At 42.6% G+C, this 26,490-nt stretch overlaps 1 long non-coding RNA gene across 1 annotated transcript; it reads left to right on the forward strand.

Annotated features, from left to right (window-relative positions):
- Window positions 1-3,498: 3,498 nt before the first annotated feature.
- On the forward strand, window positions 3,499-5,375 carry LOC128732546 (uncharacterized). Its single transcript, XR_008411814.1, has 4 exons — window positions 3,499-4,595; window positions 4,658-4,946; window positions 5,005-5,150; window positions 5,213-5,375. It is a non-coding gene; the product is annotated as an uncharacterized LOC128732546 (long non-coding RNA).
- Window positions 5,376-26,490: the final 21,115 nt, after the last annotated feature.

Below are 26,490 nucleotides of genomic sequence, written 5' to 3' on the forward strand. Positions count from 1 at the left end.
CGAGGGCAAGAATATTTTCTATAGTAAATTAGGACCCCTCCCCACTTTAAGAGGGGGGGCTCCTGTAACAAAGAAACACAATTTTCCTCATAACTTGAGAAGTAATTAAGCAAATGGAACTAAATTTGGCATGTGGGTGTTTTTGGAGACAAAAATTTTTTCTATAATGAATTGGGACCCCTCCCCGTTTTAGGAGGGGGGGATCCTATGCACATGAAATACAAATTTCCTCACAACTGAAGAACTAATCAAGCAAATGAAACAAAATTTGGCATGTGAAAGTTTTCGAGGGCAAGAATAATTTCTGTGGTGAATAAGGACCCCTCCCCACTTTAAGAGGAGGGGCTCCTATACAAACTAAATACAAATTTCCTCATAACTCGAGTGCTAATCAAGCAAATGGAACCAAATTTGGCACGTGGGTGTTTTTGGAGACAAAATTTTTTTCTGTGATGAATTGGGACCCCTCCCCACTTTAGGAAGGGGGGCTCCTATACGAATGAAATGCAAATTTCCTCATAACTCGAGAATTAATCAAGCAAATGGAACCAAATTTGGCATGTGAAAGTTTTCGAGGGCATGAATATTTTCTATGGTGAATTAGAACCCCTCCCAACTTTAAGAGGGGGGGCTCCTATACAAATGAAATACAAATTTCCTCATAACTCGAGAACTAATCTAGCAAATGGAACCAAATTTGGCACGTGGGTGTTTTTGGAGGCAAAAATATTTTCTATGGTGAATTAGGACCCCTCCCAACTTTAAGAGGGGGTGCTTCTACACAAATGAAATACAAATTTCCTCATAATTCGAGAACTAATCAAGCAAATGGAACCATATTTGGCTTGTGGGTGTTTTTGGAGGCAACCATTTTTTCTATGATGAATTAGGACCCCTTACCTTTTTAAGAGGGGGGGCTCTCATACAAACGAAATACAAATTTCCTCATAACTCTAGAACTAATCAAGCAAATGGAACCAAATTTTTCATGTGGGTGTTTTTGTAGGGAAGAATATTTTCTATGGCGTATTTTCTATGGATTTCCCCACTTTAAGAGGGAGGGTGGGCTCCTATACAAATGAAAAACAAATTTCCTCATAACTCGAGAACTAATCAAGCAAATGGAACCAAATTTGACATGTAAGTGGTTTTGGATGCAAGATTTTTTTCTATGGTGAATTGAGACCCCTCTCTTCTTTAGAAAGCGAGTTATGGCCCATCTCCCCTTTAAGAGGGTGGGCTTCCGTACAAATGAAATGCAAATTTCCTCTTATCTCGAGAACTAATCAATCAAATGGAACCAAATTTAGCATGTGGAAGTTTTAGAAGGCAGAAATTTTTTCTATGGTGAATTACGACCCCTTCCCCTTTTAAGAGGGGAGCTCCCATACAAATGAAATTCAAATTTCCTTATAACTTGAGAACTAATCAAGAAAATGGAACCAAATTTGGCATGTGGGAGATTTTGGAGTCTTGAATTTATTTTACGATAGTTAGAGACCTCTCACCCCTGTGGTAGGGGGATATGGACTCTCATACAAATAAAACAGAAATTTTTGCGAAACTCAAAAACTAATCAAACTCGAGAAATTCGAGACTCTTCCATAAAACATTAGTCAATACAAGACCACAAAAACTATCTATAGTAACACTAGATCATTCAGGACAAGACGGTCGCGAGTGTTGCCGGTGACCCGCCGTCGGAAGCGCCGCCCACTGGGGGGCTTGCAAAACTCGAGATTGTGACAAAGATCATCCGAGATTCATGATTTATGTACAACACAGGTTAATTTGTGGCAATACGAAGTTTGATTAGGTCTAAGGTTATGAGGAAATTTGTAATAATCTTCAAATGGGAGCCCCCCTCCTAAAGAGAGGAGGGGTCTCAGTTCACCATAGAAAAAAATTCTTACCTCCAAAAACCCCCACATGCCAAATTTGGTTCCATTTGCTTGATTAGTTCTCGAGTTATAAGGAAATTTGTATATTATTTGTATGGGAAACCCCCCTTTCTTAAAAGGAGAAGGGGTCTCATTGCACCATACGAAAAATTCCTGCCTTCTAAAACCCCTACATGCCAAATTTGGTTCAATTTGCTTGATTGTATAGGAGCCCACCCTTTTTCGCCCTCCTTAATATTGGTCTCTTGCCCCCTCCATAAAATTGCTGGTCATTTTATCTATCCAACGACATATAAATTGTTCAGTTGCATTTAGTAGTTGAGTAGTTATTAGCATTTGAAATCTTTTATTCAAACGTTACACTTCTATTTTCGTTTCCACAAAGTGCTACCCAGCCTCAGTATAGTAAACAAAGACGTAGTCCTACGTCAAAATTCCACTATTAATTTTATTCACGACAGAAATACACGATGCAAAAACTGCTTAAAGATCGCCCAACGAGTCCAAGAAGAAAAATTATAGCGATGGTTATTAAGTCTATTACAACATTTATAAGTATAAGCGTTAACAAGTAACCAAGAGAAAACTCACGACAAAATATTAATCAACCACAAGAAGAGTATACCATAAAGCCTAATGCTGAGCGATTAATTGCTGAGTTTTAAGATAAAAAAAACGAACGAAACCAAGCAAGCAACGAATTTCCATTCTTTCTGGTGGAAAACTTAAAAGTCCAAAATCGGGTTAATTTTAAAATAAATATAACCTCATTAACTTCAAGAAAGTTTGAAATCGAATTAGGCTTACTTTTTCAGGACAATATAGGAATTCTCAAAACAACACCCAGTGGATATGATTGCCGAGATAATTCCAAGTAACTCAGACGGGATTGGCCCCAGCAACCGTAGTCCGCACTCAGAAGCCGTTTCATCGCGAACAAGTCAACTGAAATCGAAGGAATCTTCAAAAAAGCAGTTCAGTTTCGGTTGCACTGCCAACAGTAAACGTTCGAAAATTTGTTCCAACTCTAAAATCAAAGGAAAGCAAAATGCAAAATTCCCCAAACAGAAGAGCAAAAAAATACACGATCCGCGAAAAGCGCAGGGCATCGAAAAGCAAAAGGCAAAAATAAAGCAAGAAATGAAGTCTAGCGTTCCACAGACAGTCGAGAAGGGTATCATCCGAAAACGACTCGAAGAGATCCGGAAAAACAGCGGAATGCTGATCAGTAAAAATGTTCAAAAACGTTCCCTCTCGGAAGCACTACCTTCGTCTGGAGGTGTTGGAAGTCATTAACCGATAGCTTTAGCTCCAAGATGACTAGTAAAGATCTCGCCAACAAAACATTTACATCTATCTCTTCGTTACCAATTACGTACTTGTTTTAGTGGTTTGCTAATCAATGCGAAAGTAACACAGTAGGCAAGAGATGATCGTTGCTTTAGAAACCAAATTTGTCGGAATTAATAGGGATCATGCGGAAGCCGGATGGAGTGGTTTTGGTGGATGCGGTAATCAGCCCACTAGGAAGTCGGTGTATTGCCTGTGAATCTAGAAGGAATTCTCCTGAAAAGGAAAATGAAATAGCTATTGATAAATCAAGTCACGAAATCGCTTCACACTGTTAAATAACAATTAAAGTTAGAAGTGCCGGCTATGACGTTACTGTCGGATTAGTCGTTGCAACCACCGACAACGTTTACGAATGAAAAGAAGGACAACAAAGTAACTCCAACATGGTTAAAACATACGCTGCTTCAGCCAGGTCCGTAACCATTCATAATTGCCGTTCGCAAAAAGCTGGAAATGGCTTTCAACTCGAATCTTGAATCGCGAATCGGACATCCACGCAAAGCAACTATTCCACGCAAACAAAGCATCACGAACAACAGTCAAAGGTCTCTGAAATGCCTGCCTTATATTCGCAAACCCGTGGAAGATAGCAAAAGCGATCAGCATAACTCTTCAGTTTGTCGACAATCAAAATCGTATACTACGCCAAAAATTAGTTCAATAAACTTGGATTTGGTTTAGCATTATAAATGTAGACCTTCCTGAACCATCGACTAGAACGCGACAAGTCTCCACTGGAATTACAGTATTGCAAAAAAGTGTTGGAAGCCTCTAACCGAAGTTCAGCTCAACCCATTCAGGACAATCAAAAGTTCTATTCTGCGCTTCAAAACACTCCAGGACCTATCGCTGCTGGTGAGCGGATTAAAATTCAAGATGAAATGACTCAAACAACCCCAATTCCGTCAGTGCCCAATGCATCCACTATTAATTCACTACACTGAAGATTCCGAGTGATCAGAAGCTCAGAAAACCATTACCACCGTATCTACATTGGCGAAAGGCAATTCAGAATAGATTAGTCACAGTTCATCGTATAGAAGTACTACAACTAGCACAACTTCAACAACGATTAACGCCACCGAAAGTAGCCCCAGCTAAACGTGTGAAATCAGTGATTCGCATGCTTCCTTAGAAACCAGACCTCTAGAAACCTCAACTTTCCCGATAGTCATCATACCAGTGCTCCCCCGCCGGAGGAATATTCGCTGTGTTTTAAAGAAAGCTTGCAATGTCACTCGAAAAACCATCCTGCCAAGCATCTAACGAAATTTCTGCAATTAAGAATAAACTGCAATTCTTGTACGTCTCGAGAGGGAATGGGGTGGACTGAACAAACAAGTAATGTCATAATTTGAATGTACCTTTGTGTAAATAACTATATAGTAATATTCTATTTACAGTTTTCATAAACTTTCTCTGTACACATCTAGGACAAGGAATAGCGCACGCTTGCCAATTATCACCGAAATCAGTGAGCAATTTAAATTTGTTTTCATCGAACAGGTTACAAGAATCCGGAGGAGGTGCATCCGCTCTGTCCAAAATCATTTTAGCGTCCTGTCCAAGCCGCATCCTAGCCTCGTGAAAGTTAAAGATGACCACGACAGTGACGACTTCGATATCAAACACGCTGCATCTTCATTTGTCGATGGTACCGTGCATGGTGTGGAACTGGAACCGAACGATAGGGTTAGTAGCCAATTGTGTGTGTCCTAACAAGTCTAATTAACTTTTATTTTGATATCAGCCGATACTGCTGGATGTGCTTAGAAAGCGAACATGTCCAGCCGAAGTCCATTCTCTTCAACGAACGCTACTAAGCTACAAAGAAACGAAAGACTGCTTCCAAATTTACGCCAACGACGACTGCTACTCGTCATTAAGTAGCAATTGGTAAGAACAATAGTTTATGGTACCAAAATCAATTACTATTATTTCCTTTTTCACATTTTCAGTGATCTGATCAAGGATGCCATTTCGCTTGGCCATTGCCTCTGGATAAATCATCGACAGCATCGACAACATTAGGAAGGTTCTTATTACATTTTAATATTATGTACCGTGCAAGCAACATATTCAAAACAGTGCCTAATTCTGAAAAGTCTCATTATTCATAAATATTGACAAAATTCTAGTTATATAAACAAATTAATCACTACATCTGATGATTTCATATTACTAAAATGGTTTAAATAGCTAGAGTTTTGTCAATATTTAAGATAAATTTGCAGCTGTTCAGAATTAGGCACTGCTTTGAATATGGTGCTTGCACGGTATATTCATTAATTGATTTCAATAAAAATTGCATTGTTAGAAGTAAAAGCTATACTATTTTATTAATTATATCACATTGCCTAATCATATGCCAACACCACAAAACCCAAATTGTCGCATTTGGCTGTCATATAAAATGTCATACGAAATCCAAAGTGAAAACCATTTAATTTTCATAAACAATGCATTGCGTATTCAACAAAAAGCATTTAAGATCCAATAATAGAACCTTTAATATTCATAAGCATGACACGTGAAATCTTAGTGTTTTGCTTTTTGATTATCAAATGAACGTCACGTGAAATCTTAATGTTTTGCTTTTTGATAATCAAATGGACGACACGTGAAATCTTAATGTTTTGCTGTTTGATAATCAAATGGACGACACGTGAAATCTTAGCGTTTTTCTTTTGAAATGCTGGTGTAGCATATTGATTGAATCTCAAGTGTATTCCACTTTAATACGATGTGGTTCATCCTATAGCACAGATCTAAGTGGAATCCACTTCATGAGAACGTGTTGATTTTTTACAGTGTATACAAGAGATCGTGTAGGTAGAGTGACTATATACAGAGTGGCGACAATGTCAAAATTGGAATGATAATTATCTGTCAGTGTCATTCCAATCGAGCAGACGACCTATCCAACGCGTATGCAGGAAAGAGAAAGAAAAACCTTGGAAAAGCCGCATTGCATACATTTGGGATGACTTGGCGTCACTCTGTATATAGTCACTCTACGTGTAGGGTGTAGCATCGTAGTCGCGAATGTGTACCTTATGGGGTTTCCTGTATGAGCGAGCGGGTGTCGATTTCTTTTAATATACACTAGGGCCCCCAGCTATATAGGCTTTTGTGTCAGTGTGAGCAGGCTTCAAATTGCTTTTGCGCTCATGTCTTCGAATGAACATTTTAGGTGATCGCAGTGCCACCATACTGCTTATTGCCACTTGCGAAAAACCGTTGCAAGTTTTTACACACGGTCCAAGCCTAGCTTGGATGTCTGTTATCTGTGCTTGAGGGTTTTTCCAAGTCCGACGAAGCACTAGACTGGGCAATTTTTCGGTAACATGTGGAATGCAACATTTGGTACGCGACATGCTGCTAGTTGTTACTCAATGCTGCTTCTGTTGCCACCTGAACATTTGTAATACGTTGCTATGTTGCTTGGAAACATTTGGCAACAGTTTAAAAAAGTTGCATGCCACATGCTGCCAATCTAAACGCACCTTTATGTTAACTTTCTTGCGTATTTGACATTTCCAGTGCTGCCTGTTTGGCTGGCATTTTGATGGCAGCCAAAGCCAAGTTTGACAGATGTGATCAGGGCTGTTCGATATTATGGTAGAGCTGTTTGCGTTCAGGTCACTGCGTTATTTCGCTGTGTCCCACTTGTATTTTTTAGAAGCTGTGTGTTCTTCGAAAGAGCTGTGCTTTCGTTGCCAACTAATTCTAATGATTTTTATCTTATCTTCCTTAACATTAGCCTAAACGTTACATGCTGTACCGGACCATCTATGCAGATTACTTAAAAGCTACTACGGGAACCGGATGCTAGTGTACGACACGGCTGATGGGGCGAAGAAGTATAAAGTGACAGCGGATATTCCATAGGGCTCAATTCTCGGGCCTACGCCATGACATCGGACGCTATAAGTAGGAATGGATAGCTGGCGTCAATCTACTATCGTGGACCCCCGTTCGTTTGACCGTTTTTAATCCGAACACTTTTTAATTTGAACCCCGTTGGTTTGCACGACGTGCAAATTAAAAATGGTTCAAATGTCATTCTCAATATGACATCATTTGCTTATGCAGACAATGCATAAACACGATTTGTCTGTACTAATCTAGCATGCTTAATCTGTTTCACTTTGCGTTTTCCCAACGATTATGATAGCAATCCGGTCGGATGAAATGAAATATTCGCGGCTTGCAACTGCCAACTGATTCAAACCACAAAAACAGTAACAAAGAGTAGGGCAGCCAGTTCACACAAGCTCCAGCATATTTAGGGTTACCAGTTGTTCAAATTAAAAATTAACCCCGTTAGTTTGCATGAGGAATCGTTCAAACGAACGGGGGCCACTGTATTGGCACACCGTAAGACGCAAGTGGTTATGATTAACAACCGCAAGGCGGCCCTAGATACCAAAATTATCGTTGAGGGACAAGTATCTGGGTGTAATGGCAGATAGGGATGGCCCGATCACTTTGACCCAATTTTGATTCATTTGACTGTACCGTCTCAGCCGAGCAAAATTTGACAAAGTCATGTATGGGACATTATTAACTGGTTATTATCTACAATTTTGCTTAATGAAATTTTGCTGTATATTTTGTAGTAACGGAGCTCCAATGCTAGTACCTCAAATTTAACTAAGTGAACGTTCATTTAGTTACTAATGTGGTACTCGCATTGTAGCTCCTTAACTACAAAAGATACAGCAAAGCTTTATTCAGCAAAATTGTAGATTGTAACTAGTTCTACAAATCTTCCATACATAAATTTGTCAAATTTTGCTCCGCTGAGACGGTACTGTCAAATGAATCAAAATTGAGACAATCCCTGATGGCAGACAATAGGTTGAACTTCACCAACCATATGGATTATGCTTGTGGTAAAGCGTCAATAGCGGTTACTGCGTTGTCCAAGATTATGCCGAACGGCTATGGAATTAGCAGCAGTAAGAAACGCCGAGTGTGCTGAGGTGTTGAGGTATGGCGTACTGACATGAGCCCCGGTTTTGGGTAGTAAGCGCAATCAGGCATATCTGAACAAAGTGCTCAGATTAATGGCGCTGTGCGTAACGTTTGGATACCGTACCATATCACTAGATGCGACCGAGGTCATTGCAGCCATGGTTCCCATATGTATACTTCTAGGTGAGAATATGGAATGTCATAGGCAGAGGAACGTCAGGGGCGCACAGGACAGAGTTAGCCTGGACGACTTTATAAGGCGGTGGGAGGCGGTATAGGACCACGCTAAACACGGCAGGTTTAGCGAACATCTAGTCCTGGATCTGTAGAAGACACGGTGCGGTAAACTTTTACCTCACTCAATTTTTATCAGGTCACGAATGCTTAAAGAAGTAATCACATACGCGTGGGCGGGTAGGGTCGTCCTTTTGCCCCGTTAGTACATCTTCAACGGTGGCCGATTACTCTGTCCTCCCAGCCCGACATGGAACGATGAGGCCACATTGCCCTCGCTCTTCCTCTTCAGCTGTACTTTACGGTCGCGCGGTCGGAACCAGGTTTGAGGCTCTCGCCTTCGCCTGATAACGCTGTCAATTTTATTCTGTACTCAACCGGGTTACTACGATTGGCGATGCATATTGCATAGGTAGATTCATCACCAGCTGGCAGGGAATTCACAGGAACTTTGAAAATCGAAAGTTGATTACACTGGATTTCACCCCAAAAGGGTTACCATACCATCATCAACCATAACCATCGAAAGCTCGTCTACCACACCGGAGAGAAAATGGTTACAAATCAATCGCTGCTTCCGATTTCACGCTAATCTTTGGGCGTGATTTTGGCTCAGCCTGGCCGTCCCGGAAATAAACTGTTGGCAACTACCTAAATCAAACACAATTTATGGAGCTCGACGAATCGATTTCAATTTTCCCATCAGCCCCGACTAGATGCGGCATTACATTGCCGACAACTGATGCTATCTTTTTCCAAAATAAAAATACATTTGCAACGTTTTCAAAAAAAAAAAAGAAAAAAGGGGTGACAGACAATCCCGTTCTTCACCGGTGCTGCACAATGCATCGTGAGACATGAGACTTTGACAATTGGCTTCATATTCCCGGCGTAGTCAAGGAGAACCAATTTTTTACTACCGAAGCTAATTTTTATTGCAATTTGCTTTTTGTCTCGGTTCAGTTTCTGAAATGGATCGGTTCAGTTTCCTACGATTTTGAACGTTAACTTACTTGAACGGGTTAGGGGAGCTCACATAACCTCACTCGAGCGGTTGTCTCAGATCAGAGCTTTATTCTCAGGACAACGAATGTGCTCTGACATCAACGTGTTATTTTTTTTTTGGATGTATGCTCAACAAGGTATTAATAACATCAATGTATCGATAAAAGGGAGCTTGATATCCGATATGTGCATCCTGTCATGTGCAAGTGATCATGTTTTACTCTTTGCACTATCGTCACACACGCCAAAAAAAAATCGTCACCTGACCTTAGCGACGAGAAAGGAGGCCATGAAAGGTTCCAATTTCGGACCAAAAACTTCGAAAGATTATTCGAAATGCAATTCCTAATTATTATTGCAACGACTCCCTCGCTTGCTTTGTTTACACGTTGGCTCTTTTGTTCCTCCTCGCAGAACGTAGAGTGACGGCAAGAGGTTCCTTCCGGCTGTGCTCGGTTCGGTGTACAAATCGTTAACAAATAAACAACAGAGGTGCAACAAAAGCCGACCAGCCAAATCGGAAAAACACGTCCGAATTCCGGTCGTACCTCGGAGACGGATAACGGTACGGTGCTTTTCCCCCTCACTGTTATTATCGGCACCAGCAAATAGCGAATGACTTTAGTGCAATCAATGTCTGTCAATACAGAGATCATTCGGAGGCTATTATTATGTCGGAAAAGGTACTCCTACGCTGCTGCTGCGCGGGGCTCGGACGAATTGTAATTGGGATAAATTATATCCTCTCCTAATACCGGCAGTGAAATCAGCTTTGCGGTGGAAAATCCTACGAATAGGTGAGTTTTTGTTTCGATCAACTGGCAGCACTGTCGAAAGCATTTCAAAACAGACGTAAATTGGCACATATTATGATTTGTTAATTTCCGGTCCATTCACGGCTTTCGCTTCCACCTTCTGCTTTCCTTTATCCGATCCTTTGATGAAGCACATTTTTGTTTGACGTAGGAGGGTAAGGAAGGAAAACAAATCTCTGACCCACTGTCGATGGGAGCTGAAATTGATTTCGGTGCGCATGTTTTTGATACGGATACAAATCCGACAGATTGATTTCGACTTTTGTGCTGTGCCTCTTTGAATGACACGAAAGCTATACCTGCGCCGTTTGGCAGTTCGGATTCGGATATTACCAAACTGTTTTTTTTGTCTTCCTCTGCCCTTCGATTCATTGAAAACTATTCATTTGGGATAATTGAAAATTTTAACTCTCCGACCTCTATTACGTCTAATTGATTTTCATTCCGAACCTGGATCACACGCGGACGACCAAAGTGCCATCGGATCCGGACAAATCCGATCCGATCCGGTCCGATAAATGGGCGACAGGCGACCTGACACGTTTGCGCGAACCCTTTCCTGCGAAAATGTCCAAATAATTGCAACGCAGCGAACGTATTGTGAATGCTTGTAAAACAATATTCCAACAGCCAGCCGCCCGACAGTGTAAGTTTACTTTGCCTTACGAAAAAATTCATTCAAATCCGATTGCATCGAGCCGACGAGGGACGCCCGAAGCAGTGCTTCCGATAGCGCCATCCCTTGAGCCAGGGAGGACCCCTCCGCTTCCGGAGGCCTCCGGCCGTAGTAATAAAATATGTTTTCGAGATTAATCTAAATAGCATTAATTCGAAGAGTAAACAGAACCCATTGTTGCGTCGTTTACCCTTCCTTTTCTCTACTGCTGCTGCTATAGGTAGTACCTTGTTTCTTGGCATTCCAGTGGCCTCCGGCTCCGACGTATCGGCGGGAAGGGTAAGATTTTCCGGCGTTCGTCGCCGCAAGGGTCGAACGAAATCCACTCTCAAATACGGCGCTAATGATTTTAAATTGGAATGATATGCAACTTTAAATCCGATCAGCTTGAAATGAATAAAAAACGACGAAAATGCGGTGCCTACACATTAGGTGTTACACCGTGGAACGGTTCAGTGACATAAGTTGACAGCTTCGTTCATTTAGCTGCCGGGCTTAGAAGTTTCAATTAAAACTGATACGGTGGCGTTCATTTGCTGCTGTTTAATTACATTTTCAGCGTTGTTTGTTATTTTCCTACTAAACTACCTACTACACCATTCCTACTAAACTCAGGAAATTTTCGGGCAAAGTGTCCAAAATTCTCTAAACTTACGTGTCACTGGGATTTTTTTCAAAACTTTGTGTCTATTTTGTCTGTGTCTATCCTACAAATGCAATTTCTAAACAGATCTAGTTTTCATTGCCATCGCAATGACAGAAGCAGTCCTGTACAGAACATCTAGAAAAAATCCTACAATGTTCATCTGCATCGGAACGACCGAAGTGTCCCACAACCGTCGTCGCATCACTACGAGCCCACGACCCGATCTCAAGGCAGCTGCTGCCGGTCGTTGCGTTGGGTTGCTTTGCATGCTTTACCGGAGCATTATGTCAACCCCGATCGCAGGAAGGGGGCCACAGAAATAAAAACTCGACTGACTCCCCGTGCGTCGTAGCCAGCCAAGTGTAAAGCCAAATTAACATCCCATGCCACCCAAGTAGAAAATTAATTTCAGATTGTTATACTTATCGATGTTACTCCCGTTGCAGTCAGTGTGTCGTTCGTCGTCGCTCGTCGTTCGTCGCCGGATCAATGCCGGCTAGGTTTCGAATTTCACCATTGGCCATTGCTTGCATAGCTGTACCGTACAGCCAGTCAGCCGCCCGGAGGCTTGTTCGAGGGCTTCACCAAGCGCATTAACTGTGCAAATACTGTGCGAATCATTCGGGTGCCACCAGCTCGAGACTACCACGATAGATGTCGTAACAAGTAACTGTCATCCACTTTTTCATAAGCTATGGACAATTTAGTTACAGGCGAAGAAAATTGCATTTATTAACACTGTTTACCGGGTCTATGAGGATGGGGAAAGTGACCGATGACAGCTCGAAAATAATTACGAACAAAAAAAAAATGCAACGGTAGTACCACTCAAAATGAAAATCCGTCCTGGTTGCACCCTTTTGTGCTTCGGCTGTTTTTTTGCAACGAGCTTTAGTAGAATGATTGATTGCCAATAGCCGAACACCCGCTATTGTACGTTTGTCGGGTTTCCTCTGATACCATCGGAGGTGGTAAAAGTAAAAAAATAAGCTTGTAAAGGGCTGTCCTAACAGCCCAAAAAAATATGAGTCGATTAGATGGATAATGATGGCAAAATGACTTCGGTAAACAGTGCACTCTTTTTGTTAGCTCACCCATGAGCATACTCTTCTGCTGGTCTTTTCCCACGGGGATATGAGTGACCGGTTGGTTGTTTTTGATACGTTCTTGAATGAAATTATTCTTTCATCGTCAGATAACTTTATAACTTTTCAAAAAAAAAAATCAGTTACAGAGTTTCCCCGTCTCTCTGCTGGTCTTTGTTTGTTTGCATCTTCTGAACCTAGACCAACATGATGTCCTAAGAGCAAATCATATTGGAAAAGGTCCAGTTTCCATAACGCCTTTGCTTTGCTTGGTTTTAATCACCGAAGGAAGGATTATAATTTCGAAAAAAGTAAAATCTTTCTGGCATCATTAACGGGTGACAACTAAAGTTTTGGAATTTTTTCGCGGCCCCCTATACTCAACAACAAACGAGCTCAGGGAGAAATCAGAGTGTGTATGTGTTAGCTCTTTCCATCCTCTTTCTGTCAGTAATTTTTGTTTTGTTTATGCTTGCCAAGTTTTGCTTAAAACGGCGTCAAAACAAGAAGCATTCCGCGAGCGCGCTGTACACTTCTACGAATTTCCACAGAAAACTCGGGAAAAAGTTTACGGTACAACATTTAAAAAGCGAATATGTTGCGGTTCCGACTGTTTACCATATCCTAAGATGCCCAACAACTATTCGCAAGCAATGTAGTGGAAGACCAGCCAAAATTATGGACGCTGAAGGACATCGTTCTCTTTCTCGTTTCTTCAACAACAAGTCCTCTGGTTTGGCTATCAATTAAGATACACTAGACGAATGTTTGAACAAAAACATCATGCAGATGGACGATACGTGTTTTGGCCGGATAGAGCATCATAGCATTACGCCAAAAAAACACAATCGTTCCTGAATACCCATTCGATCCCATTTTTACCCAAAAACTACGACCCGTAAAATCTGTCTCAGTGCGCCCAATCGAAGATTTCTTCGGGATTTTGAGTTCCTTGGTGTACAAAAATAACTGGAGAGCCACGAATTGCAAACAGTTGATTGGTCGAATCAAGAGATGCATTCGCAAAGTTGACATGACGGTCGTACAACGCTCCTGTTTCGACGTCAAACGAAAGCTTCACCGAACAACCGATTACGGACCGTTTTCAAATGTACAGTAAATTTTTTTCAACAATGGATAATGTATCTTTAATTTCGGTAAATCAGATCTTCATGTATCTTTGTCTTTTATTGCCAGCTTGAGAAAAAAAATCCAAAATTTTAATTGCCACCCGTTACATCGTCTTTTTTCGTGGATTTTAGAGCAGCATACGAAACAGTTGAACGCAAACGAAAAGAGCAGCTCTGAAGCGGATGCGTCGGTCTCCTTCAAACGAAAACGTGTTAAAGTACAAACAAATACTAAGAACGTTTAAGGCCGCTCATAGAGATTCGTATCAGGCTTACATCGCAGACATACAATTTCGTTTAAAAAGTGATCCCAAAGCGTTTTGGAAATTTGTGAACAGCAGAAGAAAGAGTTCCGGCGTTCCGGATTGTGTCTGTTACAAGGGTGTCACATCTACCGATGTTCAATCATCAACAGAGCTTTTCGCGGAGTTTTTTGACAGTGTTTTTACTGAAGCAACGGGCAGCATCACCGAATTGTCCGTTGATAGCGACGATGTACCATACCAATTGTCCAATTCTTGTGTCGAAAATGGTATTCGCGAGCTCGATGTCAATAAGTCTGCAGGTCCTGATATGCTAACAAATAGAATCTTAAAACAGTTTCGACTAGAATTTGTGGTGCCTCTCTCACGCTTGTTCAATGTGTCATTAGCTACCGGCCATTTTCCGGGGATCTGGAAGATCTCACACATCACTCCGATACATAAAAAAGGGGCTAAAGCTCATGTGGAAAATTACCGAGGAGTTGCTATTCAATCGGCAATTCCGAAGCTTTTTGAGTCGTTAGTTTACAGTCGCCTTTATGATAATTTGAGTAGCCGTATCTCTCCTACGCAACACGGATTCCTGAAGAAAAAATCTGTCATTACAAACCTTTGTGAATTCAGTTCTACAGTTACGGATTACATTTCAAAAGGTTTTCAAGTGCATTGTATATATACAGATATGAGCAAAGCATTTGACGCTGTCGACATTAATAGTATCTTGGAGACGGTTAAAGATTTCGGCATTCGTGGCTCGCTGTACAACTGGGTAAAAACTTATCTCAAATATAGAGTACAATTTGTAAAAATGCGTGACTACAACTCTCGTTCGTTTACTGTGCACTGAGGAGTACCACAAGGCAGTCACTTAGGACCATTGCTATTCGTGCTTCTGATGAACAAATTGCCTGATGATATCTTCCATGCAACTATACTGATTTACGCAGATGATGTGAAAATCTTTTTTCCCATCAAATCCATTGGTGATTGCATGAAATTGCAGCTTGATTTAGGTCATGTGGGAAGGTACTGCGAAATCCGTGGATTGAAAGTAAATACCAACAAGTGTTCAGTTATGACCTTCACCAGAAAAACCTACCCTGTTATCTTTGATTACGCATACCGAGGAAATGTGGTGCCGCGAGTTGAATATGTTCGTGACCTGGGAATAACGTTCGATCGCTCGCTTTCCTTTAGTAGGCACATTGACAATGTGATTAAAGAGAGTCTGAGACTTTATGCACTTGTCAGAAGATTTGGCCGTGATCTCGACGACCCTTACGCAGTACTTTCGATCTACAAAGGCCTTGTCAGAAGTAAACTCGATTTTGCGAGCGTTATTTGGCGTCCTCAGTATATAACGCACATCCAGCGCATCGAAGGCATCCAGAAAAGGTTTGTAAGATTCGCTCTCAGGAATCTTAGATGGAACGGAGAACAGCTTCCACCGTATCACGATCTGTGTTCTCTGGTGGATATTGATGCGGTCCACTCGAGGCATAAAATAGCCGACATAGTATTCTCAGAACGAACAAACAGCCAACCTCTGAACAGTCGGTTAATATTTAACGATAGTGCAGTCACACTCCGACAACGCAGGACCTTCGAGCCGCCTTTTCGGTCCAGAAATTATTCGCAGCACGAACCAACTTCTCGCTTCATGAATTCCTTCAATGCACTGCAGCATATTATAACCATTGGCATGAGCTCGGATGTGACTAGGCTTAGTTTATACTTCAGAGAACAATTACGTTAACTCTAGACTATTTATTTTATGACTTGTAATTTTTGTAACCTGTAGAATTAGAACTGTGACTTTTAACTGCGATGAACTGGAAGTGGTTGATGAATTCATATATTTGGGATTTCTGGTCACCTGAGCTGTAGCGTGACATTGTGGCGCCCTTGGCGGTAGACGCCCCCTAGTTTCCTAAATCAGTGTTCGTTCCAGATTTATAATTTTTTCGTATTCGCTCCTCATCCAATACTCCTAATCAGCTCTTTAGTTTTGGCTACAAAATTTTTGGAGTAAATGCTCCGTTTGAGCTTCGCCCAATATTTTTCTATTGGTCGTTAGAATGTTTATCTTCAGCCGATTCAGATTCGGCCAAAAGACCACATCCGTTACGTGATACTTCTTGATGAAGACGGCAACTTTCGGTAGGTACTTCGTACTGCATCTTCGTATTCATTCACAGTAAGCTCCGAACGAAACAAGAGCGGCTTGAATATTCTCTTCTCGCTGATCGTCGGCCACAGAAGGATCTTCTTCGGGGACATGACACAGAAGATATACTTGACATTATCGCTTACCTTCTTGTTGGAAGACGTAAAGTACTCAGTCCTCTGCCAGTCGTTGCCGTTCAGCCACCACATCGTCAGCTTCAGCCGTTTTCTTGGTGATTGCCTGTTACTCAAATACAGCCTGCCCAGACTGACACCTCCGCGCAAAAATGTCCTTTTTGGCCAAGTACCGTTTAGCCGGTTGCTACGACTTCCTGGCCCAAGACGCGGAATGCTGAGACCATCTTGCTCTCGGTTTTCAAATTCAGCTTCTGATACACGTCACGGTGGAGCTGCACGGCCGGGGCGGCCAGAACTAGGCTTCCATTCAACGCTTTCGCCTTTCTCGCGGGGGAGGATGTGATAAATGTCAGATTGGCTTTATTTAACGAATACGAAGAGCTTCACCATGTCCAACTACTTCGCTACGGGGTAGAGCAGGCAGTACGAACAAAGCATCGAACGTAGTTATTTGACTGTTTTTGCATGCAACTCAACTAATAACGTGGAATGAAAAATCGCTCAAATCAATGCAGTTTTGCAAATGCAGGCCCTTTTTGGCGCCCCTAAGAGTTAGCGCCCTTGGCGGGGGCCACCCTGGCTAACCGCACGCTACGGCACTGCTGGTCACCAACGACAACAATACGAGTAAGATGATTGAACGACGCATTCAACCTGGAAATCGAGCCTACTTTTCCCCTGCAAGACGCTTCGATCAAGCAGCATACGCTGCCGCACAAAGCTGACGATGTACAAAACGCTAATCAAACCGGTCGTTCACCACGGACTTCAGACAGCATCTTTACTTACGGAAGACATATGGTCGATGTTAAGTCAGACCGAACCAAGTCACAAAATTCTGATTTCGAGAAAAACGCGATCAAAGTTTGCTGCTCTTTATGGTTTACAGCTATCAATCGTTCGAAATCATCTCATAACTCTGGCTGTTTGCAACATTTATGTAGTCTGATTAGAGTAAAATGTAGATTAGAAAATTCTTGATCGTTTGCTGTCATTAACTCATTTTTTTTTAATTTTGCGACTTAGTCTGGTCTGATCTTGGTCTGACCATATATACGTGCACTTGCCATATTTGAACGAAAGGTGTTGCGGACTATTTTTGGTGAAGTACAAACGGATAGCGGAGAGTAGCGTAGGCGTATGAACGACGTATTGCAGGCGCTACTTGGAGAGATGCCCATCGTACACCTGGCGAAAGAAGTTGGAAGCCTACGATGGGCCGGCCACGTCGCAAGGATGCCGGACGACTATGCAGTGAAATCCGTTTTCTCCAAGAACCTGATAGATGCCTCGACCAGGTTGAAGCCAACTTGCGTGTGTCGAGACGCGCAACGAATTAGCGACGAGTAGCCCAAGACCGAGTACAATGAAGAGTAAATCTTGATACGGCAAGAGCCACCCTGACTCTCGGCTGGTAAAGCAAGTACTGTAGCAACAACTGACAAAGTGACAACATAAACTCAGCACAATCGTTTGTAAAAACAACTCCGATAAAAATGACAAAAAATTGAGAAGACCTATGATTTTACCACCATTAATACCGCCGAAAAAATCAATCTCAATCCCATCGCGAAACGGCGGCAGCTGTTTCGGATTCAATTTACCTACCATCACGTAACGAAGTTGATGCGTGAAAACCAACATCCATCCGCTCGGCGGAAAGAACATCGCTAATAAATTCGGCAAACATCATCATTATGCGTCCGTATCGAACAACGTAACGGGGCTTTTCCCACATCCGGCCAGGCCGGCCGATCTGCGATCGGATCGCACAGCAACGAGTAGGCAAATTGCTGTCATCGATGAGCAAACACTGCTTCGAAGCACTTCGGTACAGTGATAGATTTACCCTTTTTTCCCGGCGCCCGGCGCCGGCACTGTACGGCATAACTATTAGTCATGGCATGCTACATGCAAATATTAGAATAGGTGTGAAATTGTGATTTCGTTCAGTTCGTTTCCGTTTATAGGCAAATTTCTACTTCTCCGGTTTAGGTTAGGTTCTGATTAGTGCAGATGCGTATTATTGTCACCCTTAAAAAATGCTGCCACGCAAGCAAGTTAACCCGTTCATTGGTGTGCACATTTTTATTGAGACGTTAACGAGACGTAGTGTTCAACCCTTTTCCCCGGGTATGACAATTGTGAATGCATTTTTTTACAGTTTCCTTTTTTATCGTTCTTTGTTCTACATGCATATTATTTATCATTTACGCATGTTTAAACAGTTGGGTTTGAGAGCCAATGCCTATCCCATAGAGCCAACGATAGTGAAGCTAAAGAAAAACGACGATAACAAATTTTACGCATAATAAATTGTTTGCTGATAATACTTTGAACAAATATGGCCCGACAGCGATTGAGCTGAGCGGGCTGAGCGTTAACGTTTATGGTATACCCATGATTTGGCTGCAGCGTAATGTTTTGAGCATACAACTTCAGCTTTTAGTTTCAGCTACTACGGTGAAGACCCGCCGCCGGAAGCGGCCGCATCCGCTCAAGCATCAATTGAGTACAAAAACTAACAAAACTTTTTGCTTTTAATGCAAATATTTTTTTTCTTTGTGATGTAAATTAAGAGCTTTTATTTAATTTTGAAAATGATGTTTTTGTACATCAAGATAGGATGTACGAGAAGGTGACGTAGAACTGAATAACAAAGTCAGTGAAATTTCATGGAAAACGCTCATGCTCTGTTACTATTACCCTATTACTAACCTGTTGATTTGTGGTAACAGTTTGAAATTCATTCAATAAATATTCATTATGCCTGTTAACACTGCTGTTTAATACTGCGGGTTTTCAAGAGATGGACGTCTCACGGAAGGAAGCTGCCCGGGAAATAATTCCGTTTTTCGGGACCGGATATGAACATTGGAAGTTTCGCGTGGAGCGATACCCGAAGTCTATCGAGTTGTTGGACGCGGTGACCCATGGGGCGCCGACGGTTGCGACTGAGCTGGAAAAGTTTCAGAAAATGAACAACAAGACATCGAACGTGATAATTTCTTCTGGTGCCGATGACTTTTTGGACCGACGAAAGAAATCTAGACTATCCTGGAGTAAGTCTACGCAAACTGTCGTTCGGAAGCAGCTGGCAAGACTCAAGATTCGGCAAGACATTCGGCTACTTAAGTCTGCTGGTGCAAAGGTTCCAGATGGGGACATGGTCTCGCGGCTGCCCTTGACCTTGCCCGAATCCTATGTCTCCCTTTGAACCGGTGTTGGAGAATCTCGGTGAACGAAAGCAGCTACCCGCGGATGTCATTCGAAAACCAAAGCAAGGAGAAGTCGGTCGTATTCACCAGATTTAAGCTGAAGCCGAAAAAAATCACCAGCAAGTGCCACAGATGCCATAAGAAGGGCTATTTTGCAAAGGATTGTAGAGTCAAGCTGCAACCTGAAGCGAAGGTCGTTACTGAGGACAAGTCTGTTGTTTTCATGCTTGATAAGGGTAACCTTGCGATTGCCAACCAAAGCAAAATTACTTTTAAATTAGGTTCCGGGGCTAGTGGTCACTTGGTGAAAGAAAAAGAAGTGCGGCATGTCACTGGAGAAGCTTGACATCAAGGAACGATTTGCGGAGTCAATTTTCAAGGCGTTAAGATGACTATTAACGAAGTATGGTTCGTACCTGAGTTTCATGTAAATTTGTTGTCTGCCAAAAGGATGGCCAAAGGTGGTGTGATGGTGCGTTTCTGAAAACTGGTGATATGATCATGATGCCCAGAAACTTGGAAATAGCAATCAGCTCATTGCATTGGGAGGTGACTTTTACGAACTGAATGTATTCTATTCGAACGATTCTGCTAACCTCCCTGTCACTCTGGCATAGTCTATTGGGATGATTTCACACATTATGCCGTTGTATATCGCATCAAGAAATCTGAAGTTTCCGACAAGTTTCGATGCTATGAAGCAATGGCGGCAGCAGCGCTAGGCCTCGCTGTGTCGAAGTTGACCGTTGATCAAGGCCGCGAATATTACACACTACAGCAAACTAGGGTAGCAGAAAGCATATTTTATTGAACATTAATTGGAAATTATAGATGAGATATAAGTTGGAGCAATTGACAGTAGACCAAATCGAGGATTGCCTTGAAATCCTCTAACGATGGAGCAGCTAAATGATCTCGACCTATCCGACGACATTGCCTTGCTCGCACAACGCCGAAACGATAGCTCCCTCTCCTCTCCGAGAGCTCCCAGGCAGCAGGTCTCACAGTCAATGTGGCGAAAACTAAGTCAATGGTAGTGAACACTGACAATTCCACCAACTTCACAGTAGCGGGACAACAAGTTGAGCAGGTAGACGCCTGTTAATATCTTAGTAGCCAGACAACGCCCGATGGTGGTACCAAGACTGATATAGGAAGGCCAGGGGTGCCTTTGCTACGTACGAAAACCCGAATCTTAATTCAAACGTTAAATCCGTACTGCTGTATGCCTGCGAAACGTGGTGCGTCTCAGTGGAAACACCGCAAAAACTGCAGGTATTCATTAACCGGTGCCTGCGATATATCATTCGTGCCTGGTGGCCTGACAACTGGTTATCCAACGTGGAACTCCATCGTCGATGTCATCAACGGCCAATAGTAACAGAAATTCGTGAACGTAGGTGGAAGTGGATCGGACACACCTTGAGGAAAGGACCCTGCTAGCATTTTCATACGTATAAAAAAGGTAAAAATCAGGATTGCGTACAGGTATACATGTTAAATAAATCGTATTTCATGCGCAAAATTGGCATATCCGTACTATTTTGGAGGCGATATACGAGATTACGAATAATTTTGAGAATTACGACTATATAAGTACTTATATACGATAATATCCGATTAACCGCGAGTCGCTCCGTACTACTCTACGATTTTGTGCTGAAAATCGTATGTATGTCAGTCATTATCATTATATACGACAGAAAATCAACTTGATCCCACTTTATCCAGCTTTAGTTACGATTTCGAGTTTGTTAGGAGATATTTACGATAGTTTTCGTACATTGGTATACGAGTTGGTGCTAGCTGGGGAGCAAACGAGATCTGCAGAGAAGCACTCAACTGGAATCCACAAGCACAGCGTAGAAGAGGCGGACCCAGAAGTTCTGTAAATGAGAACCTGTCCTGGCGACAGGTAAAAGCCATGGCGGGTAACCGTCAGCAGTGGAGATCTATGATTTCATCCTTTGTTCTACCGGACCGGCGGACATGGACACATAAGTAAGTAAGTAAACGAGGATAACCTAGATCAGCTGCGCACCCATAGAAAGCGTGAATCGCAGGTCCATGACGTCGGAAGATTGTAGAGCGAGGAGCCGAGAACGAAGCTTGTAAACAATATACGACTCTGAAAACGAAGGATAAATGTTCTCGCAAATGGGACAAATGAGTGCGATTAACAGGGACTTCGCTTGGCTATTGTAACTTGCGATATTCGCCTCATTTACCATATCTTACCAGAATGCCCCAAGAAAAACAGATCTGTCTTCAGCAGCGAATCAGCTTGAGGTCGACTCCGGGGAGACCCCGCAATCAGTGGTTACGTGCTGTGGAGGAAGACAATTGATCAGCTAAATAGTGTTCGGGAGTTGTGAATTGTGGTGAATGATTGTCCAAAACCACGATCCAGGCCATTATAAATCATTATCTTCAGGTTTAGTTGAAAATTTTCGGTGAAATAATGAAACTGATGAATATATCGCGTAACGTTTCAGCCTACTACTCTTCAGCTATCGTCTGACGCCTGTAAATATTTTTTACCATTAAAATTGCGCTCTTTAGGTATTTTTTAACAATCAAATTCGCGAATTACAATTTTCTTAAACGGTACAAAAAACACACATTACAAAGCTCTTACATTCTTCTAGTATCTACGCCACATTCATATTAGTTATTCAGCCTTCACCAGTGGGCTGGTTTTCGTTCCGTCCAACTGGCTTGTTGTTGTTACTCTGACGAAGCTTTAGGACTAGACCGTTGTATGCAGCATTGAATGTTCCGCATTCTCTCTGTAGATTCACGGTTTTGTTATCACCTAGGATTTTGAAGTGGAACATTTCCGCTGTTGTTCTGGTCTCCTGGTTCTCTATCCGTTCTAAAACCCGAGTTTTGGCGAAGTCAAAGATGTGTCCTTCCTCCACTGTATGCTGCGAAAGTCCCGATTTCGCCTCACCCTTTTTGCATCATTTTTGTGTTCTGCTACCCTGGTTTCTAGCTTCCTTCCCGTTTGTCCGATGTAGACTTTTCCATCGTCCGTTCCACATGGTATCGGTATACAACATTTCTCTGCTTCCCTGGTGGAACGGGATCTTTCAGTTTACTAAACAACCGATTTCGAATTTTATCTTGCGGTTTAAACGTTAATTCCGTATTGTGTTTGTGCAAGATCTTCTTTAACTGGTGAAGGCTGAATAACTAATATGAATGTGGCGTAGATACTAGAAGAATATAAGAACTTTGTAATGTGTGTTTTTTGTACCGTTTAAGAAAACTGTAATTCGCGAATTTGATTGTTAGAAAATACCTAATGAGCACAATTTTAATGGTAATAAATATTTACAGGCGTCAGACGATAGCTGAAGAGTAGTAGGCTGAAACGTTACGCGATATATTCATCAGTTTCATTATTTCACCGAAAATTTTCAACTAAACCTGAAGATAGTGATTTTGCGGTGACTTAAAATCAAAGCATTATAAATCGTATCATACTGGATCGGTAACGGCTCGTTGTCTTAAAGGTAGAAGCTAGTAATCTGCTGGAATAGTATTTTGATTTGCACTGCCAACTTTAAAGGTCATACACGTACGAATATGCGGGTCAAACTTATTGGTAAATTCTTGTTTGTGCTAACATGTTCACTTGTGTGATAAACATCGTGACCCAAATTGAAATCAGGAGATGTTGGGCTCGGTACTTGGCGCAAAATAACCCGGCCAACTTTCTGTTCATTTCAAGCCCAACATATTCGCACCTGTTGGCCTTCCGGCGATACTGTGGCGTTGGTTGCGGGCTTTGCAAGCCTGAACCACTAAAGAAATGAAAGCAATGGACTCCGTAAGTAATAATAATAATAACTCTAATCGGAACAATCAGCAAAGACCCAGGCGACGAAAACGGACTAACGATTGGAAATTAGGAACATGGAACTGTCGGTCTCTAAATTTCCTCGGAAGTACCCACGTGCTTTCTAAAGAAGTGAAGAGCCGCAAGTTCGACATCGTAGCGCTGCAGGAGGTATGCTGGAAAGGAACGATGGTACGTACGTATAGAGATGGTCATACCATCTACCAGAGCTGCGTCAATACACACGAGCTGGGCACAGCTTTCATAGTGATGGGCGAGATGCAGATGCGGGTGATCGATCGACCCGCGAATGTGCAGATTAAGAATCAAGGGCCGATTCTTTAATGGTTGGTTAGGAGGAGGAATTCAATCCGGTGATTGGACGGTTCAGCGCTCACCCGCAAACGAACGAAAACGGCCTAAGACTTGTCGACTTCGCCACCTCCAAGAATATGGCCATACGTAATACCTTCTTCCAGCCTCTACCTAACCTCTACCACCGGTACACCTGGAGATCACCCAACCAGACAGAATCACAAATCGACCACGTTCTGATAGATGGTTCGGATCAATACTTAGTGATGGTAAGGATACGCCAAAAACTATCTGTTGTGAACAACATACGATACCGGCGCCCGCCACGGTATAATCTACCGCGACTGAAGCAACCGGAGGTCGCCGAAAACTACGCGTTATCTTTCGAAACCGCGCTGCCGGATGAGGGTGAGCTGGATGAAGCCTCTTTTGAGGACTATTAAAATGCCGTGAAAACAGCCATTAACAGCGTAGCGGAGAACGTCCTAGGCCGTGTGGCACCGAATCGACGTAACGAATGGTTTGACGAGGAATGGCAGCAGATATTGGCTGAGAAGAGCGCAGCGCGGGTACAAATGCTGCGTAGAGCCACCCGTCAGAATGTGGATCGATACAAACTGAAGCGGAGGCAGCAAACCCGACTGTTCAAGGAGGAGAAGCGCCACCAAGAGGAGAAAGAGTGCGAAGAACTCGAACAGCTGTACCGCTTTCACGACACACGGAAGTTCTATCAGAGACTCAACGGATCTCGCAAAGGCTTTGTGATCGAAAGGTGGAGCAGCACTACGATGAACACCTGAATGGCGTGCAGGCGGAAGACCATGATAGCGGAGGAAGTGACCACATTGGTGCAGCAAGCGACGAAGATGTGCCACCCCCATCGATAAGGGAAGTTAAAGAAGCCATCTAGCGGCTGATGAACAACAAAGCAGCGGGAAAGGATGGCATTGGAGCGGAACTTATTAAAATGGGCCCGGACAAGTTGGCCGGCTGTCTGCATCAACTGATTGTCAAGATTTGGGATATGGAACGACTACCGGAGGAGTGGAAAAACGGGGTTATAAAAGCTGGATTGTGAGAACTACCGAGCAATCACTATCTTGCCGCCTACAAAGTGCTGTCCCTAGTCATCTTTCATCGACTATCGCCAATAGCCAACAGATTTGTGTGAAGTTACCAGTCCGGCTTCATGGAGGGTCGGTCTACAACGAACCAAATCTTCACCCTGCGGCAGATCCTTCAGAAGTACCGCGAATTCCGAGTCCCCACGCACCATCTGTTCATCGATTTCAAAGCCGCATATGATAGCGTAAATCGACAAGAGCTATGGAAAATTTTGAGCGAAAACGGCTTTCCGGGTAAGCTTACTAGACTTATCGTGGCTACGATGGATGGAATCCAGTGCTGGTGGATTGTCGAACCCATTCGAATCTCGCAGGGAACTTCAACAAGAAGATGTTCTTTCCTGCCTGCTATTCAACATTGCGCTTGAAGGTGTTATAAGACGAGCGGCGATCGAAATGCGGGACACACGATTTTCAATAAATCCAGTCAATTTATCTGCTTTGCTGATGAGGTGGACGTTAGGCTAATTAAGTAAGTAAGTAACAGTCAATATAGCGAAGTTGTCGAGGCGCAACCAGATCATAACAATAAGTGGGGCACCGACGACGCTTCAAAATTTCAAAAGCATGTTTTTGCATTGCATTGCTTATCCAATTGTTACTAAAGGTGAGACACGTGTCCCCTAGTACTTACTTTCACAACGTGATTGATTTGTGTCCGCTATGCCACTTCATTTCTTCGGGTGGTTTCAATTCACAAACGGCAAGAAAACTAAAAACCTTACGGATAACACTCTTGATATCGTGTCGATTTCACTTGATCCGAGAGCTTAAGCACCTAATAATCAAAACAAAACTGCGCAATTGTTAATATTGTTTTGACAACTACTGAGCAGAGCATGCTGGGATGGTTCTTTGCGCAAAATAGTCAACATGCCAATGCAAATCGGAAAGCCATTCAGAGACTGAAACGTAAAGTTAAAAATCGATTCAAACAAATAACCAAATTCGCCAAAGATCATTGCAATAGAATTATCATTTTGCAGCTTAAACCTTACACGACGGATGAAGTTTGAGAATCAAAAACTGCACTCGGATGTTTTCCTCGAAAGGCGACGAGCCAACAACAATAGAATCATCATCACCCCTTTTTATCGGGATGTTCTCGCCTGCGAGTTTAACAGGCACAAGAGGAAAAAAACGAGTTAGACCAGAACAAGGGTGGACCGACGGCTATTGTAGTTTCCGTTCCGTGTTCCGTGTGCTCCGATGAAACTATATAATGCTTGGTAGCTGATGGCTGCTCACTCACTAACGATATAATAAGCGAGAGCCCCGGTGAAAGAGTTAATCTGTCATGGTACGATGACGGGTGTAATAAATGGGTTAAATAAAGGGCCAGGCAGGCTGGTACACGATTTATTAGATAAGTGTTTTCACGCTGGCAGTGAGGAACACGACACAGGGCAGATCATGTTGATGACGAGCCGGCCGGCCGTTTAGTTCAGAGCGCAGTTATTACCGAGTTAATATTTAATAAATTCGACACACCGGAGCGCATCCTTTGATCAGTGGCTCGGCGGGTATGAACAACAACGGTGCTAATAGGGATCAATCAGTACCTCGTCGCACAGGACAGGGCCAGGGTAGCTGGTAA

Source organism: Sabethes cyaneus, chromosome 1 (assembly GCF_943734655.1).
Source record: "Sabethes cyaneus chromosome 1, idSabCyanKW18_F2, whole genome shotgun sequence".
Taxonomy (NCBI): Eukaryota; Metazoa; Arthropoda; class Insecta; order Diptera; family Culicidae; genus Sabethes; species Sabethes cyaneus.